Below are 17,061 nucleotides of genomic sequence, written 5' to 3'. Positions count from 1 at the left end.
TCTACCCTCTATTTCGGACAGATCCTTTGCACTGTGGTTTAGAAGGGGCATTGTAAACATTAATGATCTTTTTCAGGAGAATACATTTGTCACTTTTTCCTACCTGTCAGAAAAATTCAACCTCTATAAAACTCATTTTTTCCGATATCTCCAAATTCGTGATTTTTTAAGGAGCACATCCTCTCATTTCCTGCACCCACCTCCTAAACAAGAGATTGATCGAGTTTTAGAAACAAAACTTTGTAAGGGTACTGTCTCTTATATTTATAAAACTATTTTTTTATTCGTTGTTCAATCGGGCTCTTGATCGCTTTCTAAAATAAAGAGTAACTGGGAATCGGACCTTAATTATAATTTCACGGATGAGGAATGGTCCAAGGCTCTTGGTCGTGTACATTCCTCCTCTATATGCGCCCGTCATTCGTTAATCCAGTTTAAATTGTTGCATAGAGTGTATTGGACAAAGACCAAACTATCTAAAATTAACCCTGGTTTGGATCCAACTTGTGATGGGTGTCGGCGGCTCCGGCTACTCTTTATCATACTTTTGTCTTTGCCCAGCCTTGACCTCTTTCTGGACATCAATTTTTAAATCAATCTCTGAATACTTCATTTTAGATATTAAACCATGTCCCCTAATAGCATTATTTGGACTCAACCCCACAAATCCCTCCTTGTCATCCTTACAATCAAACATGCTCGCCTTTTGTTTAATAGTAGCAAAGAGACTTATATTACTGAACTGGAAGAATCCTCACCCACCCAGTTCTTCTCATTAAATACATGACCTGTCTCAGTTTATTCAAATAGAAAAGATCAGATTTACATTACTTGGTGTTACAGAAAAGTTTTGCACCACCTGGCAACCATTCCTATCATATTTAAGAAAAAGAGGAACGGGAAAAAAATAAAATCCTGTTCTCTTTGTTTGGACTTTTTGAGCTCTTCCCCCTGTCCCTGACTTCTTGGTAGATGTAGAAAGGAGAAAGGAAAACATATATCTTTTGAGAGTGTTAATGTACTTAGGTGCAAAATCTTTTGGGGTGTTTTTTTTTGTTTGTTTGTTTTGTTTTGTGTTGTTCTTTCTGTTGTTATTTCCTTTTCTTTCTTTCTTTCTTTCTTTCTTTCTTTCTTTCTTTCTTTCTTTCTCCTGTTCTTGATGCTCACATTCATAATTGTGATTGTGGTATAACTTGTTGTTGGACTAAATTAACCACTGTTCCATTGTCTTTCTCACCTAAGTGTCTTTCTGTCTGAAGTGCATCAATAAAAAAAAAAAAAAGAGTTGACCTCATCCGTTAACCTGTCCAAAACGGAAAAGGGCTCAGAGCCGATCATTGATGCACTTCACTGCTGTCACACATGTCCTGCATCACCCTCACACATGTCCTGCATCACCCTCACATACTTCTCAGACACACCAGACTTCCTGATACAATACCACGACTCCTCTCTTGACCTTCTCTATGTTCCTCCATCAACAATCTCAAAGCAAATAATGATAGAATTGAGAATTGAAAATGTAAGATGAGATCAATTTCCATTAGTCCTCGTGTAATAGTGTATATTTAGTTAGATACCCACAAGGTAAAGTATTTAACTGTAGACAAACCACACACTCTATATCTATTGTACAACACAGTGGCGTTGTAATGCAACGCACACGTGACGCAATAACACATGTGACGTCACAGTGCGCTGCGTGCTTAAAAGCCGGAACACCGCGCACCAACCGCGATTCATTTGAGAAGAAACACACTAGCGGTAAGTTTACAAGTTCATGTTCACAGACCTGATCTTTAGTGTCACCGATTTCATGAATGATCCTCGCTAGTCACCCGTTAGTCACGTTAGTCACAGCTTCCGGAAGCACGCTCTAGCTAGCATGAAACATATCAATAAACTTCCAACATCGTCATAATATGTAACATCATTACTACATTATTCTCACGAATACCTTTAAAGGCTGTAAGCAGTTGAGTAAACACGTCCCATCGTCATTCATAAAAACCGAACCGGCAAAACGTCATTCAGGAGCTGAGCGGGCGTGCGCCACGCCCCCAGACCACGCCTCCTCCACAACACCACGCCCCCTTCTCAGGAAAACCTACACATTAAATTTCTAATAGTCACCTTGTGGATAATCTGCACACAAAAAAAGGGGAAAATACACTTTAGAAACACTGAGCATGATCGTACAGGTGATTGTTATAAAAAATGAAAATACTGGAGGATTTGTGATTGAAAATGTTTTCTGTTTTTCCAGATTCATCAAACTTGAAGTAAAGACTAGAAAAGATCTACAGAAATGGAAAAGACACGCACAAGCCAGTCGGAGCTTCAGCCTTTGAAGACTCTGAAGATGCAGAATATCAGAACTCACAAGTTTGTTTGTTTGTTTTGTGTTGTTCTTTCTGTTTATATTTTATCTGAAAACTCAGTTGAATTCTCTATTCTGATTTAGCCCTTGAGCGAGGCCCTCAACTTCTCAAATGTTTAAATGAGATAATTCTCACTCTAGATTCTGAAGGTATTCTGTAATTGTATGCTACACATATATAACCTAGGGAATTGTTTGTTTACTTCATTTTTTTCCTTTTTTTTTTAATCCAAATGATTATAATGAAACTAATATTTAATAATGTGTTCATAATAATAATAATAATAATAATAATAATAATAATAATAATAATAATAATTTTAGTAACAGTGTATAACAATTATTTTGTGTCATTTTCAATGGGAAAAATAATTGCAGCTTTAATATAATAATATAATAATATAATAATATATTCTATTTGACTTCTTCTTTCCTACAGAAATGACAGTGTTGAAAAACAGCTTTTGGAACTTAAAGGTGTGTAAGAAAGTACAAGTTGATTATTACTGCATGATTCAGTTGTATTTAATGAGCATATAATGTGATAATGTGATCTGAGCACCTTTTCATTTCATTTTGTAAATTATTTTACAGAAGTGAACACCAGACAAAATCTGGAAATCCGAGGCCTGAAGTACACAATCAGTAGCTTCGAGAAAAGCATCTGCTTAATCGAGGTACTTTCTTTTGATTACAGACGCAGACGTCATTGAACTGAAGTGAGAATTGTGACTAAATAAAACTAAATGTTATTTTTGTTTTTGATCCTCAACAGGAAAAACTCTTCAAACAGGGAAATGAGTTGAACAAAGGTAACACTGAAATCTCTCTGAGTTTCTGTAGATGTTGATGTAGAAGGTATTTGCTTTGACTGTAATAAATTGTTTGTCATTACAGAGAAAAAGTGCTCCTCCACGCAGACTGAGAACGAGCAGGAAGCTGACAAAGGTATTTAGATGTGACATGTTATAAACTATTTTCTAGAGGAGATACAGATTTATATAAACATGTGCTAAACCTATTTGTACATTTCCTCAAATGATCAGATGATCAGATAGAAAATTATATTCATTATGCAGAAATCAAACACGCAGCTTTGTTTTATTGTTTATTTTATTGTGCAGTTTTATTTAATATTCATACAGACCCAAAGCCCACAGCAAAGAGAACTGGATCAGACATGTCACCACCCAGGAAAGCTCAAAAGCCTCGACTTGATGCTGCTTCACCTGATTCTGTAAACACAACACACACAACACAATCTCTCATCTATAGTGCATTAGAAACACTACAAAAGTCCTGTTCTGATGTTTTACCTACAGACAGGATTCATGCACTTCTCACAGGAACAAGTGAACTTCCTGTTCTGAGAGATGAAGAGAAACACGTCATTTCTGAGTTTTGTGTAAACGAGGTCAGTTCTTATCTTCTGTTTTATTTAGTGTGCATGCGATTTAAACACTTTATTCTTTAGCTGTGAATTTATATTTTCACATTTTTTAAGGTTGATCCATAATTCACTGGTCCTGGCAAATTCTGACTCTAGTTTTTAGTTCATACAATATCTAGTAGTTTTTCTAAACCCGGTCTAGCTGTATATATCAAATAATAATTTTCTTCCGTCTTATTTAGTCATTAGCAGAGACGTTTCTGTCTATGATTTTGGAGAAGATCAAGGTGGAGAGAGGGTTTATGGGACATGATCTCCTGCAGTCTCTCTGTAGGGTTTATGTAGGCGTGTGTCAACAGAGAGGAGACTCTCACAAAGCACATGCTCTCGCCTACAGACTCCTTAAAGAAGGTGAGATTATACTGATATTTCATTACTTATCTACTAAAATGATCTAGACTCTTATACATAGAAGTCAATTGTGTGATCTAACAAATCTTTAATGTGATCTAACAACAAACAAAAAACGAATCTACACTTGGGAATTTTATCCCACTCTTCTTCCTTTTCCAATTTGAAGTTCCTTCAAATTGCAAGGTGCTCTCCTGTATACAGCTCGAATTGAGGTCTGGGCTCTGGCTGGAACATTCCAGAACTTTGAGTCTCCTTTCCTGAAGCCACGTCTTTGTTTAATTTAATGTGTGCTTTGGGGCATTGACATGTTGAAATTGAAATTCCTCAGCTTTTATTTAGCGTTTTGACCAGCAGCCCCAAAGCATTATGTTAAACCCACTATGCTTCACTGTCAGTATGGTGTTTTCCCACATGGTTTTGGTTACTGACTGAATCACTGGCTTGCATATTTATATTATTGATGATGTTTCCATCTTATATTTAAAAAACCTGCAATTTTATAAGGGTGTGTTGACTTTATCTATCCAATGTATTTCTTTTTATACACTGTATTTACGTCCTATTGTTTTGTTGCTTTGCAGAGTTTCTTGAAGCCCCCAAAGTGATTATGGTCATGATCACAGCATGGCCAAGTATTTTGTCCCATGAAAGTGTTTTATGCCGATCAATTCACGTAGTGAGCAACCTGAAAGCAAAGGAAAGATATTTTACTTGCTCAGCAACTATCTGCACTGGGATGAGGTAAGTTGTTGATCTTTAGTGTTTCTCTCAGTGTCAATGTTTATTACTGTCAGGCCAGAACTGTTATTAAGCATCTTTTTTCAACTGGACTTTTCATGTATTTTACTGCTTTCTTAATCTCCCTTTAATTTCCAAGTATCAGTGTAATCTAGTGGGACAAATTCCTTGTACATTTATGTTGAACTATGCTGTCAGTTAAACAGTGTTTTATTGCACTGGGTATTAAATAATGATGTATTTTTTGCCAGGAGCCACCAAGAAACATCTACAATATGATCACCAGCACCCTGAAGTCTTTTCTGGAAGACAGCAGTCTGAGGTTCGTGAAGAACAGCTGGTATGGTTATGATCTCTGCCCTGCTACCTGGAACTACATCTTCAGCCTGGATCTTCTGTGTGCACAAATGGGCTGGACTTGGACCATTACCAATATTATACGGTACTGAATGCAAAACATCTTCAACATATTCTCAGCTTTTTAATATTCGAATCTGAATGATCAAAAATTAATCATTATTTTTCTATAACATCAGCGCTGAGAGGATTTCAGCTGCAAAGTTATTATTTTTATATCTAATCTTTAATACAATAAGATCTCACAGGGAAAAATTGGGTAATTGTTGATATGGTGATGTTTCTGTGAGGAAATGTTTATTGTGCATTTATAAATGAAGTTTCCAGGATCAGTGTTCAGACAGTCAGAGAGAATTCTGTAACTTTAGCTGTAAGTATTTCACCATGAGAGGGTCTTTTTTCGGAAGGTCGGGGGTTCAAGCCCCAGGATCACAAAGTTCCACTCTTAGGCCCTTGAGCAGGACTCTTAACTTTCTGTTCTCCAGGGGTGCTGTAGTCATGGCTGACCCAGTGCTCTGCCCCCGGCTTTCTCAGTGGTGTAAAGTACAATATAAAGCATCATTACCTTTAGGACCTAGTTCTTATTCCTGACTTTTTCCATTAAGGGTCAAAGTTCTAGTGGTTGTTTGAAATATTGCAAGTTCCCATTCTTGTATAAACCCATAATTGATCGTAGAACCACAATGGCTGCTCCATAACCACCACAAAGACCCTCAACATATCGATTTCTCAATTTTATTTACTAGGAAGGATCTTTGGCTGATCCTGAACACTTGGCTGAGGCAAGCAAGAACAGAGCAAACACCGTTCCGAGACGTCTGTGTAGCAGCAGTGTTCAGGCTACTTGGTAAGTTTACTGTAAATCCTGTTTCAGAGCATCAGCTCACATTATTTCTGGATTTCTCAGCTTTTCACTCATGGTCTCTTTGTTCTTCTAAAACAGGGCGACTTGGTCAACTAGGACTTAAGGAGAACCTGCCAATGTCATTTCAAATTCTGGCAAAAAGCATAAATCAGTTTGTAACACAACAACTCTCAAAAGGTATTTCTGAAACATCAAATAAAGATGTTTTTATCGATCTTTATTTTTATTCTCTGATTTTTAGTTTTGTGCTTTAGCAGATACTAATTTTGTATTGGATGTTGTGTGCAGGTATGCCATGGGAAGTGCAGCTCTCAGTCATCTATGCCATTCATGATCTGGCACCCAGCAACCCTGAAGCAGCTCTGAAGACTTTGGAATCATGGAGAAAAAACAGCACACAGCCCGTTCCCCCAGCCATCATCAAATGCATTACGCAAATCAGCTTCCTTTGTCGTCAGACCAAGTCACAAATATAATAATCGCGATTTATCTCTAAAACTTTACATTTAATAAATCAGATTTTTATTTATGTATAGATATTTGTAAATAAATAAAATGTTTATTTATTTGTGATCCATACAGCATTATCAGTTTATTATAGTTTACATCTATGTTTTAAAAGTCTGTATGCTATAGACTTCCTGACAGGACACTTTAGTTAGTTTGCATCTCCAAACCCACCCCAGTGAGCACTAAGCACAGTGAGCACTTACCTGCCATTGGGCACGCGCTCCTGTCTGTCAAGCCAAACTTGGTGCAATTGGATGCTTCTGCAGAGGTCAGGTACGGATGTCCTTCCCATAGGTGGATCTTGAACACGAGATGGTGAAAGAGAACCTGGATTCTGTACCAGTCTTTGACATCGACAGCTTCGAGGATCTGTTTAAGCAACCTGAAGAGATGGAAAATGATTCACAAAAAGAGGAAGATGGTAAAATTCGAACGTTTCATCTACTTTAGTGTGCATGTTGTTTCACCCATCTTTAATTTATAATAAATTATAATTTAAACATTAGATCACTTGCACCCAAAGCACTGTAATTGTAAATTGTAAATGAGATGATCACAGAGAATAATCTCTCAGCACTCTGTCTCACTGAGACCTGGATTAAACCAGGTGATTATATGGGTCTAAGCAGTCGACACCATTAGGATATGTTTATAAGCATGAGCCCGTCAGACTGTGGGGGGGGGGGGGGGGGGGGTTGTAGCAACCATTTATAGTGCCTCTCTTAATGTTAGTCAGAGATTAGGATTCAGCTTTAAATCATTTGAAGTGCTCGTTCTTAAATTTGAACTTTCAGACATACATATAAAACTCGCTCTGGTCAGCATGTACAGACCCCCAGGGCCCTCCGCTGATTTTCTTCAAGAGTTTGCTTGTTTTCTTTCAGACCTCTTGATCAATTTTGATAAAAGTGCTGCTTGTAGGAGATTTTAATATTCATGTAGATGATGTAAACGATGCTCTAGGATTATCATTTGTCGACTTATTAAACTCTTTTGGGGTTAAACAAAAAGTCACCAGGCCAACTCATCGTTTTAACCACACGCTAGACTTAATAATATCCCGCAGAGAAGACGTCACTGATATAGATATTTTACCTCAGAGTGATGACATTACAGACCATTACCTCATACTGTACACACTACCGGTAGAGCAAATTAGCCGTGTTTCACCACGTTATTGACTTAGTGGTCGGAACAATAGTCCTACCAAGGACAGATTCATAAATAACCTGCCTGATTTATCTCAATTTCTCACTAAACCCATAACTGCTAATGATCTTGATGAAATAACTAACAACATAGACCTTATCCTCACTAGCACATTAGACACTGTTGCCCCCATCCGGTTAAAAAAGGTTAGAGAACAAGCACCTGCACCTTGGTATAATAGTCATACACATGCCCTCAAGAGAACAGCCCGTAATCTGGAGAAAATGGAGGAAAACTAAATTGGAGGTATTTAGAATTGTGTATAAACACAGTATGCTCAGCTACAGACAGACGCTAAAAGCTGCTAGAGCTGAACACCTGAGCAAACTCATAGAAAACAACAAAAACAATCCCAGGTTCCTTTTCAGTACAGTAGCTAAATTAACTACAAATCAGGGCTCTGAAAAATGTGTTCCATCACAGTTTAGTAGTGAGGACTTTATGAATTTCTTCACTGAAAAATTGATAACATTAAAAAAACAATTGTGGAGGTCCAACCTCTGACAGCATCTCCTGACACAATCTCACCTACAACTCCACATCTACACTGTTTTACATGTACAGGACAGGAAGAGCTGTATAATGTTATTACCAAAGCTAAATCAACAACATGTCAGTTAGATCCCATTCCTACTGATCTATTGAAGGAAGTGTTGCATTGTGAGTTTGTGGATTGTAGAGGACAGAGTAGTATGGAGATGAATGATCCCCTAATGGTAGCAGAAAGAAGAAGAAGAAGTAGTAGTTATGTGTAGTAATGTTAGTTGTATTGTTATTACTGACACATTCAGTGGTGTAGCCATCATTTTAAAATTTAGAGGAACAGAAGTGTCAAATGTAATAATAATAAAATGGGTATAATTGACAGGGTTTATTTTCTCTTACTCCTTTTAGACTGGGCCTTGAAAACGTGAACACAGGAATTTACATTGTTAAAATGTAAATGTCCCCCAAATTCCCCAGATATTCTACACCAGATCAAATGACCCCTGACCCACACAATAATGCAGTGCTGCACACTAAGTTACCCTTCATCTGATAAAACTTAAACTCACTCATCTATGCAGAATTGTTGTAATTCAGCCACATTGGAGGGTTTTTGAGCATGAACCTTCTTTTGAAGGTCATGTCACAGCATCTCAATAGGATTCAGGTCAGGACTTTGACTAGGCCATTTCAAAGTCTTCATTTTTTTTTCTTCAGCCATTCAGAGGTGGACTTGCTGGTGTGTTTTGGATCATTGTTCTGCTGCAAAACCCAAGTTCACTTCAGCTCGAGTTCAGGAACAGATTCTCCTTCAGGATTTTTTGTTAACAGCTGAATTCATGGTTCCATTTATCACAGCAAGTCTTCCAGGTCCTGAAGCAGCAAAACAGCCCCAGACCATCACACTACCACCACCATATTTCACTGTTGGTATGATGCTCTTTTTCTAAAATGCGGTGTTACTTTTACACCAGACATAATTGGACATTTCTTAAAAGTTAAACTTTTGTCTCATCAGTCAACAGAGTATTTTTCCAAAAGTCATGGGAATCAAGATGTTTTCTGGCAAAACTGAGATGAGCCTTTATGTTCTTTTTGCTTAGCAGCGGTTTTCGTCTTAGAACTTTGCCATGTGGACCATTTTGCCAGGTCTCTTTCTCATGGTGGAGTCATGAACACTGACCTTAACTGAGGCAAGTGAGGCTGCAGTTCTTTGGATGTTGTTGTGGGGTCTTTTGTGACCTCGTCGATGAGTCGTCGCTGTGCTCTTGGGGTAATTTTGGTCAGCCGGCCACTCCTGGGAAGGTTCTCCACTGTTTCATGTTTTTGCCATGTGTGAATAATTTCTCTCACTGTGGTTGGCTGGAGCCCCAAAGCTTTAGAAATGGCTTTATAACCTTTTCCAGACTGATAGATCTCCATTACTTTTGGTTGACTTCACTTTGTCAGGCAGGTCCTATTTAAGAGATTTCTTGATTGTGAACAGGTGTGGCAGTAATCAGGCCTGTGTGTGGTGAGAGAAATTGAACTCAGGTGTGATAAACCACAGTTTTAACAGGGGCAAACACTTTTCACACAGGGCCATGTAGTTTTGGATTTTGTTTCCTCAATAATAAAACCTTCATTTAAAATCTGCATGTCGTGTTCACTTGTGTATCTTTTACTAATATTTAAATTAGTTTGATGATCTGAAACATTAAAGTGTGACAAACATGCAAATAAATATACACAGTGGTGTGAAAAAGTGTTTGCCCCCTTCCTGATTTCATACTACTACAAAAGTATGTATTTGATATACAATGCTATTTTTTTTTCTTTCTTTGTCTTCCAACAGCCATTTAGTTAAATCTTCTGAGGAGAAGTGGGTTCCACACACCAGCCATCAACCAGAAAAGAGGTTCACGCAGTCTCCAAACTCAGCACCTGTTTCAGCTCTACCAGTAAGAGTGAGAGACAGAAAATCCCAGTCTTCACTGGTTGTATCCCCCAACACACCTGAAGAGAGGTGAAATAATAATTTTACACCCCAGCCAGTCTGTAGACCATCTGTCATGGCACTTGTCCAGCACAGTTTAGAGATCTCCTAAAAAAAAGAACATCTGAGCATGTGGGAAAATTCAGTCCACAAACCCTCAAACCATCACCAACAAGCTTCTGAAAAAAGCTCCTCGAGGCCTCATCACTGGCTGAGAGAAGAGGATGTGCTGTTTGTAGAATGGAAGGATAAAAGGAAGGTCCAGATGTGCTCCATCATTCACAGAGGCACTGAAGGAAGCATTGTGCTACTTTTATTTTCATTACTTTCTTCTTCTACTGTTTTTCTAATGTTCAAATACCAGTCTTATGCTTATTGTGTGAATGTTATTATTCCCAGTACATTTGGTTATCAGGCTGCTTTTCCTCAAACAGACGGAGGGAGAAAAGGACTACACACAGTCTCAGAATAATGTTTATAGGAATCTCCTTTTTATTGTATTTTCTTCAAAGTTGAAATATAAACTCATTACACATGTGACTTTTAACCCGTCACTATTCTGGATTTTATTTAGTTCAGTAAACTTAAGTTCATTTAAAGGAGAATTCAGTGCTGTTTAGTTCAGTAAACTTAAGTTCATTTAAAGGAGAATTCAGTGCTGTTTAGTTCAGTAAACTTAAGTTCATTTAAAGGAGAATTCAGTGCTGTTTAGTTCAGTAAACTTAAGTTCATTTAAAGGAGAATTCAGTGCTGTTTAGTTCAGTAAAGTCTTCATTTAATCCAAAACTATTCGATTCATTAAATTCAATTATCCTCAAATTAATATTTTTACATTCAATAAAACAAATCATCCAGTTTTCATTGATGTTTATTTGGTGAATAATGCATTTAATAAACAATTGGTTTCACTCAGAATGACGTTTTATATTTTAATAAGTAGTAAAATGTGTTTTTATAAAACTCATCTGAAGCATAAAGATAAAAATGCACCAGTTGGTTAAAAGAAAACATTTAAAAGTAAAACATTTATTCCAGCTCATAAATCCTATAAAACATGCAGCATTAAACATGAACTTCCAGCAGATGAACATCTCATAATACTGTCTGGAAGTGAGAAATGTACAGGTTGTTTTTACTCCATACACATGAACTTACTTTGATCAGAAACACAATCATACTCCAAATCAATTAATCAATAAAGTCAATAAAAGAATCCCAAACTGCTGTGTGTCTTGTCCTCGCTATTAATGACGTCATTAGAGCTCCACTACTTCTAATGACCTGCTGTGACAGTGAGCTCTAATACACATCACACTGCCACCTACTGGTCATTTATGATTCTGCAACATTTATAGAGTCACTCCGGTCAACTTCCGGTTCTCAACTCGGATTCACTCGCTTTATACACAGTTTACAGCCGTTTTTATCTTATTTATGACTGTAATATCGCTCTTCTCTCAGGAACAACAGAAAAGCTGTGAAGACATGATATTTTATCCGCTCTTTACCTCTGTAATGTGCGCATGCGCATAGTGTCAGGTTAAGAGAGACCGGGTTACGTCACAGACGGAGGGCGGGGCATCTCCCTGTGACGTCACAGTAAGGTAACCTCTATAATTGGGAACGAGTCTCTGTTTCTCTCATTTCCGAGGTTTTTGCTTGTGAGTAAAGAGGCATAAACATGGAGCTCTTCAGAAGGTTGAGAGAGTTTTTCAAACCAGAAACCCTCAAACCATCACCAACAAGCTTCTGAAAAAGCTCCTCGAGGCCTCATCACTGGCTGAGAGAAGAGGATGTGCTGTTTGTAGAATGGAAGGATAAAAGGAAGGTCCAGATGTGCTCTATTATTCACAGAGGCACTGAAGGAAGCATTGTGCTACTTTTATTGTCATTACTTTCTTCTTCTTCTGTTTTTCTAATGGTCAAATACCAGTCTTATGCTTATTGTGTGAATGTTATTATTCCCAGTACATTTGGTTATCAGGCTGCTTTTCCTCAAACAGACGGAGGGAGAAAAGGACTACACACAGTCTCAGAATAATGTTTATAGGAATCTCCTTTTTATTGTATTTTCTTCAAAGTTGAAATATAAACTCATTACACATGTGACTTTTAACCCGTCACTATTCTGGATTGTTTCAGGACCGAATTCATGTATTTATTTATGAAAATTTTTTTTATGACGTACACATTTTTTTCTAAGGAACTTCAGCATCTGTGTTCTTTTAAAAGAGATGTAAATTGTGTATGTAGCACACTGTTGTCAGGAACTTTTACCATTGAAAGTCAGGAAGGTCATTTTCAGCTGTGAGGCCCAAAAGTGGGGCTGAAACAGAACAGGGTTCAAGAAACCGGGTTTATTTTCATATAAGTAACAGTATTTAGTTCAGTAAACTTAAGTTCATTTAAAGGAGAATTCAGTGCTGTTTAGTTCAGTAAAGTCTTCATTTAATCCAAAACTATTCAATTCATTAAGTTCAATTATCCTCAAATTAATATTTTTACATTCAATAAAACAAATCATCCAGTTTTCATTGATGTTTATTTAGTGAATAATGCATTTAATAAACAATTGGTTTCACTCAGAATGACGTTTTATTTTTTAATAAGTAGTAAAATGTGTTTTTATAAAACTCATCTGAAGCATAAAGATAAAAATGCACCAGTTGGTTAAAAGAAAACATTTAAAAGTAAAACATTTATTCCAGCTCATAAATCCTATAAAACATGCAGCATTAAACATGAACTTCCAGCAGATGAACATCTCATAATACTGTCTGGAAGTGAGAAATGTACAGGTTGTTTTTACTCCATACACATGAACTTACTTTGATCAGAAACACAATCATACTCCAAATCAATTAATCAATAAAGTCAATAAAAGAATCCCAAACTGCTGTGTGTCTTGTCCTCGCTATTAATGACGTCATTAGAGCTCCACTACTTCTAATTACCTGCTGTGACAGTGAGCTCTAATACACATCACACTGCCACCTACTGGTCATTTATGATTCTGCAACATTCATAGAGTCACTCCGGTCAACTTCCGGTTCTCAACTCGGATTCACTCGCTTTATACACAGTTTACAGCCGTTTTTATCTTATTTATGACTGTAATATCGCTCTTCTCTCAGGAACAACAGAAAAGCTGTGAAGACATGATATTTTATCCGCTCTTTACCTCTGTAATGTGCGCATGCGCATAGTGTCAGGTTAAGAGAGACCGGGTTACGTCACAGACGGAGGGCGGGCATCTGCCTGTGACGTCACAGTAAGGCAACGTCTATAATTGGGAATGCGTCTCTGTTTCTCTCATTTCCGAGGTTTTGCTTGTGAGTAAAGAGGCATAAACATGGAGCTCTTCAGAAGGTTGAGAGAGTTTTTTCAAACCAGAAGAACAAAGAAAACTAAGCAGATTGCTGAAATGAAGGAGAAGCTGGAACACATGGAGAAAGTAGAGAAAGACTTGGATGCATTTTCTCTTCTAATGTTAGAGAAGATAACAGAAGAGAAAGAAGAGAAAGCCATTCTGCTACAGACGGTGCAAAAGCTGGAGGCTACTTTGGCTTCTGAGCGAAAGCAGCAGGAACAGGACATAACTGAGAGAAGCCAGAGCTGGGCGAGAGAACAAAAACAACTGGAGGAACGTGTTGCTCAGCTTGAGTTTATTTTGGATCAGACCACCATGAAGCTCCAGTCTTCCCTGAAAATCCATGAGGAACTGGAGAAAACTGTAGACTGTGAGAGAGAGAGCTGGACAAGAGAGCAAAAGAAAGTGGAGGAACATGTTGCTCAGCTTGAGGTCACTTTGGAACAGACCACCATGGAGCTCCAGTCTTCCCTGAAAATCCATGAGGAACTGGAGAAAACTGTAGACTGTGAGAGAGAGCTGGACAAGAGAACAAAAACAACTGGAGGAACATGTTGCTCAGCTTGAGGTCACTTTGGAACAGACCACCATGGAGCTCCAGGATACTCAGAATCACTGTGAGAAAATAAAAATAGTGCAGAGCAGGAGAGAGATCATTTGATCAGAGAGAAAGAGCGACTGGAGGAACGTGTTGCTCAGTTTGAGCCCACGTTGGATTTTGAGGAAAAACAAGAGGACGAAGAGAGAAAACTAAACTTGACATAGAGGAGAGGAACAACTTACAGCTTCAGACCAACAGGGGGCTCCAGGATACCCAGAATCTCTGTGAGGAAGAAAAGAAGACTTCGGAGAATAAAACAGATCATTATATGAGAGTCCGAGGCGATGGGAGGAAATTGTTGCTCAGCTGAGACAAGAAAACATTCAAAAGAAAAGGAGAAATAGAAAAAAGAAGACAAGAGAAACAGAGAGTCTGAACATGCCTTTTCCTCTTTCTGTTTCTCTTATGGCTATTTATGATAGTTTTACACTTATAGTCAATAGTATAAAGCTGAGTGTAAAGCTATTGTATCTTGTAGATCGTCTCGTCTTTTAATCATTTTTTATTTCTGTCTTGTCAAATCTTTTTTTAATCTTTTTTTAAATCTTGATTTTAATCTTTTACTACAAAGAGTCACAATAAACACTATTAACAACCATTATTTTGTCTTCCTTACAAACGCTGTATGACCTCCTCATGGATTCTTCCACTTAGTTTATATCGCTCTTGTGGGGCAGGGGGCTGTGGCTCAGGGTCATAATGCTGAGGGGGAGGGAGGTCAGGAGGAGAGGAAACTGGTCCTCAGTGCCACATTGTGCAAAACACCACACACCCTGATAATCTTACACACTTTTTCCGGGTGGTATAAAGTCTTCCACCTGAGACATCCAGAGCTCCACATCTGCATTTCTGGAGGTGAGGAGCGTCTGAGGGGTGAAGCCTCTGTCACCTGTCATATTATAGACTACATCAGGACAATGTTTACAATTTCTACATATTGTTAAAGTCACCAAGAAGCCAGTCATCACGTCCTGCAGCTGCATAGATCACATAGATCCAGGAGCACAGCTGTAGGAATCTAAATCAACTTATTATTCAGTCATCATCATGGGCCGAGAAATCATCATGGTCCCTGGAGACTCTTTCTCTCCTTAATCTTCCATTGGTGTAATCCTCCAGCAGTGCCATCATGCAGCATTACACACGGGGGTCACCACAGCATTTATATGTTACAGTAATTACACTGATCATTAACACCTTGGCAAAATCAGCATGAATTAGTGGCATCACCACCCGAGATACAATTTGAAGATGAAAATGTGACATGTGAACACGTTTCTTCATGCCAGTTTTGTCATGAACATCATTATAGTTAGGACTGAAAATGAGAACATAAAGAGAGTAACGACTGTGTGAGAGCGTAATGGCTGCATTTCCAGATTTATTGAAGGAAAATATGTCGTTATTTACACTGTGTTCTGCAGTTATCTAATGGTAGATTTGATGTTCTCCTGTATTCCATGCAGTCGGGCATCTCCTCCTCCTGCGCTCCCGTAGTGGAATGTGATGGTGAGACGCCGCTGATTACAAATTTAGAGTGAATTTTTATTTAACATTTGAGTTGGATTTTATAAGAAGGTGTTTATGAAACAACTATCACTCAGTACAAACCCAAATAACCTGCAGGATTTCATCTTCATGATCACAACACTTCAAACAAAACATCTACAGTACATACAGGATTCAGGGCCATTTTCAATATTTATATGTTACAGTAATTTTGTATTATTTATATTAGGAGTCTTTAACGACTCTGTGCATATGTTTAAAAAATGACCATGTTACTGTGTGTACAATGATACTAATTGTGTTCATGTATTACAAACACTTTATTAGGAGCACCTATATATTCATATACACTGTGTGTGTGTGTGTGTGTGTGTGTGTGTGTGTGTGTGTGTGTGTGTGTGTGTGTGTGTGCATGTGTTGATTTATTTTTTATAAGATAATTTGTTCAAAGAATTTATTCTCATTACTTTCATTATTTTAGATCAAACATGTGCACTACTACTATCAGGTAAAATACAATGTCCTCGTAGGAAAAAACACAAAAAACAAAGTGTCCAAAACTTACGACCCCAGGCTGAAATAGTCCACGCAGAAACAAAACAGAGTAAGAACAGGAGTTTTGAGGGTTGGGATTTGGACTGTAGTTTATGTTAACAGTCTGCTACACTGACTCAGGACTACAGTTTGTATCTGATCATCACTTCACCTCAACATCATTTAGCTGTAATAAATGGACATTCAGTGAAACCCAGATGAGGACGGGTTTCCTCTGGTTCCTCTAAAGGTTTCTTCCTTATGCCGTCTCGGGGAGTTTGTTCTTGCTGCAGTCGCCACCGGCTTTTTCATCAGAGACAAACTTACACATAAAGAACATCATATTTATTTGTATCACCACATTATCTGTGTGAGAAATGCTCTATTTGTGCGTAATAAAATGTAGTCTGAGAGAGAGCGAGAGACGGGGGGGGGTGGGGGTGACGTCACAGGAGGAGCTCGGGGCGTGTTTGTGTGACATCACAGTAGAGATGTCTATAAGTCAGAATGTGTCTTTGTTTCTCATTTCTTAACTATATTCTCATGCCTTAACTATACTCAAACAGCATATGCACATATTTTCAAAACACAAGTAGAAACGTAGGTGAAAAAAATCATATAAAAATATATATAAATATAAAAATGAGAAGAGTAATAGGTTAATAGGCACAACACATCGTCAGATAATAAAGAAGGTAGGAGAATAGTTGCAAGAATTTGTAT

General features: G+C 37.9%; 1 protein-coding gene and 1 long non-coding RNA gene across 4 annotated transcripts in view; one reads left to right on the top strand and one right to left on the bottom strand.

Moving 5' to 3' along the window:
* LOC124384584 (little elongation complex subunit 1-like) overlaps positions 1–17,061 on the bottom strand; it is a 294,671-nt gene that overhangs the window by 229,246 nt on the left and 48,364 nt on the right. The gene's annotated exons all lie outside the window — the stretch shown is intronic.
* LOC124384719 lies at positions 3,759–4,887 on the top strand. The gene is made up of 3 exons (XR_006925525.1): positions 3,759–3,794; positions 4,013–4,181; positions 4,766–4,887. It is a non-coding gene; the product is annotated as an uncharacterized LOC124384719 (long non-coding RNA).

Source organism: Silurus meridionalis, chromosome 4, assembly GCF_014805685.1.
Source record: "Silurus meridionalis isolate SWU-2019-XX chromosome 4, ASM1480568v1, whole genome shotgun sequence".
NCBI lineage: Eukaryota > Metazoa > Chordata > Actinopteri > Siluriformes > Siluridae > Silurus > Silurus meridionalis.
This window is presented reverse-complemented; position numbering and strand designations above follow the sequence as displayed.